Raw genomic sequence first — 5,000 nt, forward strand, 5'->3', positions numbered from 1 at the left:
CTACCTCATGTGGTAGGTGTGCAAGGAAATTACGCAAAAGATTTGACTAAGGATTACATAAAATTCGTACGTCAAAAAAGACAAGATTATCTCAAAGAAACTAAGACTTTTTACTGGGGATATCAACGCGAATTAGTAGAACATTTGGCTAAAAAGCGATTTAAATCAAAATCAAAAAACTAACCGTGCCTGCTACGGTCTTACTTTATTGTCCCAAAGAAGCCAGTGAAATATTTTACGATCAATGTCTTTCTTTTTTTTTAAATTTACTGCATAGGACTCGATGAATCTGACATAAACATTCAGTTATTGAGCACTTTATTGATTGGACAACGTTTATTCGAAACGCAAATGCAATCCATGGATAACAAACTAAAAGAAATTTTTGAGCTCGTGTTATACATTGGTGATGTGATTGATAAAAAATGATCTATTTGTATTTTAGAATGGGGAACTTGTTTCTTTTGTTTAGAACCAATTAAATATGATTTATTTGGTGTCTTGTTTTGTTGTTTATCTTGTAGAAAGGAACCTCGATTAGTTGAATTTCGTTATATAGGTGATTAAAAATTTTCTTTTTTTAATTTTTAGATGGCTTGTTATCTAATCTTACCTTGTGTAGACAAGCATTTCACATATTGAAAGATAGATTGGATGATTTGCAGAATGAAGTATTGTTAATAAAACAACAAATTGCAAAATAAAAAATCTTATATTTTTAGTGTCTTGTGACTTTTGTGGAACGTGGATTAACACCCTAGAAAGCCATCCTGTTTTTGTTTTAAATAAAATAAATGGAACGGTAACTGAATATTTAAGATGTGATGATTGTTATTATTATAATTATTATTAATTTAATTTATTTTTTTTAGAATGTCCTTTTTGTTGTTCAAATAAGATTTTCATTCAGAAACTAGATTTATATAATCATGTTTTAGAACATTTCGACGTTTCTGTATATCCAACTAATAAACTAACTTGTTTCAATTGTCATAAAACTATAATATTTTAAAATAATTTTTTTAACCTATAGACAACCTGCGCAGATGTAACAGAGTATATGTTTTCATAACTACTCTAAATAATAGTACATTTACTTTTTAAATGGATCCTTTGTGCTGGATGTGTGAATATCACACGGCACTCGACGACTCTAATTTATGTCAAGATTGTTCGAACGAGTGTAGTAGTTGTGAATTTTTTAAATGTACTTGTTTTGATGAGAAGCGTCCAAAAAAATTGTGTTATTGTTGTTTCGAAATTTGTCCTAATGTAATATTAAACGATGATGTCATTAAACTCTCGTGACTACTCTAAGCAATAATATATATTATTTTCAAAATAAATGTTTTGTGTTGTCAGTCTTGTCCTTGAACGGCAATAAAAAAAAATATTTGTTTTTAGTTCATAGAAGCACACGTTTATTAGAAAAACGAAAACGATAAGAAGAAGAAGTTTTTAAAAGCAGCAAAAAAAAAAACAAAAAAAAAATATTAATGAACGTTTTAGTAAACCGGTATTTACTATAACTACTGATATCTTGACATATAATAATTTCGGTTTGATATTGCATAATCAATTACGTTTTGATTTATGTCGAGTCATATTAGATCGTGACGGACGTTTCGATTATAAACCATTTAGTCGTGGTGGTAAAACATTATGTTTAAATTGCAGATCGAACAATTATTGCATTTCTAAACAGTGTTCTTTGTTTTGATAGGTTATTAGAATTATTGGGTTCTATGTCATAAATGTGAACGAATGTTAGACTTGAAATCTGTACATTGTTTTGATCGGTAGCCTCGCAGCTCCTACAAGGTCTTACCTGATTGGAGACCACCCTTGAGGTTTAACAAAAGAACAAATAACAGAAACAATGGACCCTAGAGGATAGAGTTGCAGCCCTTTTGTTTTAGGCCTAGGGTCCATTGTTTCTGTTATTATGTTCTTTTGTTAAGGGTTAGGGTGGTCTCCAATCAGGTGAGACCTTGTAAGAGCTGCGAGGTGACCCATTTTGATAAACCAATCAGATATGGATATTTATGCTATCCTCGTTTTCACAGTTCGAATAATATCACGACGTCGCCTGTCATTTGCTGTGGTTCATTATGAATCATTTGAGTCGTTTGTAGGTTTATTGAATGAAGGATGTGAAGTCTTTCAACCTATAGATACGATAGTCAATGAAAAAACAACACAAACAAAGGCAAAACTGCGAGAAACAAAAACAAACGTCAGATGCTTTAAACGAATTTTCGAAAACATGAAGACATTCCATTCGTGAAAATATAGTGGAGTTTCAGTTTGAACTTCAAAAGCACATGGTTTCGTTGATGAAAAAAACCAATGATTTGGAATTTGTATTGTATGTCAACCAGTGTCAAATAGAGATTCAACGAATTTTTGAAGACTTAACACGGAATCTAAAAGACTTTCACGATCGTTGGCAAATGTATCAGGATCTTCAAACGTCTACAAACGATGAAATGACGCAATAATGATTGCTACGCACTACGCATGTCACTTTATACCACAAGGATGGGAAAAAGTGTTTAACTGTAATATAAATAGTGTGTCTGTAGGATATGTGAAATGTGGACGGTCAGTCCATAAAGGCGTGTTGTATATAGAACGTTACTAACTCAGAAATAATTCGTTGAAAGGTAGGTCGATAATAAAAAAATGATTAATACTACACTGAATCGATGATAAAAGTGGCTAGTACTAAATTAAGACTTTGGTGAGTAGGATTTCGTGTTTTTTTGTTTCTTTACAGACAAATGTCTAGTGTGTCACATGCCACTGAACGATCAACACGTAGTGACATTGACTTTAAACAATAAAAGGATATGTGGTACCATTTTAAATTTGTCGTCTAGTGATAAAGATAAGGATTAAAAGCCATTGAAGATGTGTTGTTATTGTTGAAATTTTCAGCCAAGTATAGACATTTAAATAATCAAAAATGCTTATAGTTTGCTCCTCTAGATTTTTGTTGTGGTGTGGGAAGTAAAGTGATTCATCCGTGCACTGGCTTTTGTGGAGTAATGGCACTTTTGATTGCTCTGTCTTACGAAGAGGGCAATAGGTTGTTTATGTCTCGTTTTTTTCGTTCGAAAAAAATATGTTTATATTACGCCGAAATAATCACGTCTCTTTGTCAGCAAGTAAGGATACCGTTTTTATCTCTTAGAAACCATGCTTTTCCCATTTCTATGATGGGATTGCTCTTAATTTTTAAAAGCAGTACTTTTTTTTCCGATTATTATTTGACTATACTATGGTATGATAATAATCATCAAATAACAACCTCTGAAGTCGACTTACAGCTTGATAAAAAAATGATTTTTTTACTCGTCGTAAACGGTCATTATCCTTATATTTTCAATATACGACGTCATTTGCTTTGAGGCCGACTGAAAATGAGGCCGACTGAAAATAAAGACGGGTCGTAACGACCCTTCTAGTTCGTGACGAGCCATCATTTGAAAAGTAAACGCGACTATTGGAAATGTCAGGTGGTGAGAGACTTAGAAAAAACCGTGTATTTGTGAAGATAGTGGAGGCGGTGAAGCCAACTGGAAATGTTGAGGGGTTGTGACGAGCCGTTTCTTGAAAGGTCGAACTGATTGTTGGCAATGTCAGGTGGTGGTGGTGAGATCGTGTATGTGAAGATACTGGAGGCTGAAAATGTTGACTACTTCGTGACGGGCCGTCATTTGAGGTGGTGATGTCAATCAACCGGGACACAGTTGTTTCCTTATTCATATTTATGTTACTCGTTTGCGGGCGTCGCGTATTTTTGAAGCGCTAGCCTCTATGGTGAAACACGAATTAAACATTTTAAAGACACAGGATAGTAACAAGTACGGCGGGTGTGAGCTTACAATTGTGGCTGGAAACGAATTTGGCAAGACTGTGTTGTAGGTTTGTTATTGTATTTGGTCCCCTGCGAGTGATGTTGTAAGGTATTGGCATACCACAAAATTGATAATTTTGCCATTTTAGTTTTTGATATTCCCAGGTACAGCTCAACTAATAATCGGGATCTAAAATTTCTAAGATTCCAGAAAATATATACTTTATTGGGGTTTTTATGAAACGTGTGACCGTGAGGCAGCGACAACGCGAGGTTGTCATTTGTAGTGATATTTAAATGACGCAAGACTCATTAAATGTTATGCTGCGTTCTTCCAACAGATTAGCATTCCGTTTTTCATGAAGAATTAAAATCTGTTAACGACTTCGACGCGTTTAGGTGATTAATATTGGGCAATAGTTCTTTATTTGCTTTGTTAGCAATCGTGCTGGTTTACCGTTTTGCAACGTGAATGCATAATTTCTTGAGGCCGAGCCTCGGATGGAAAATGCGGGCCGTTGTTTGTACATATTTTGGGCGTATGTGTTTTAATGAGAACTGGTGTGGAAGGGTTTTTTCAACGTAACTCTTAGAATTCGTACATGGTAGAGTAAGGTAGTAGAATTTGAAGTCTGACTTTCCAAATTAAAGATAAAACAAGTCATTAGGATAGAGTGTTGGTGCTGATGACTTTGTTCAGCTGAAAGCAACTAAAAGTGCTGCTATAATCATCATTGTTCTTGGGTGTTTCTAAAACGAAGACCCAAAAACGAAGACCTAAGACCTAAGACTCTATGATCGAAAACGAATACCCACTGATCTAAAACGAAGACTCTATGATCTAAAACGAAGACCCTGTGATCTAAACCGAAGACCCACTGATCTAGAACGAAGACTTTGTGATCTAAAACGAAGACCCACTAATCTAAAACGAAGACCCACAGATCTAAAACGAAAACCCACTAATCTAAAACGAAGACCCTGTGATCTAAAACGAAGACCCACTGATCTAAAACGAAGACCCTGTGATCTAAGACGAAGACCCACTGATCTAAAACGAAGACCCTGTCATCTAAGACGAAGACCCACTGATCTAGAACGAAGACCTTGTGATCTAAAACAAAGACCCTATGATCTA

The sequence above is a fragment of the Montipora foliosa genome, unplaced genomic scaffold, assembly GCF_036669935.1.
Source record: "Montipora foliosa isolate CH-2021 unplaced genomic scaffold, ASM3666993v2 scaffold_425, whole genome shotgun sequence".
Taxonomy (NCBI): Eukaryota; Metazoa; Cnidaria; class Anthozoa; order Scleractinia; family Acroporidae; genus Montipora; species Montipora foliosa.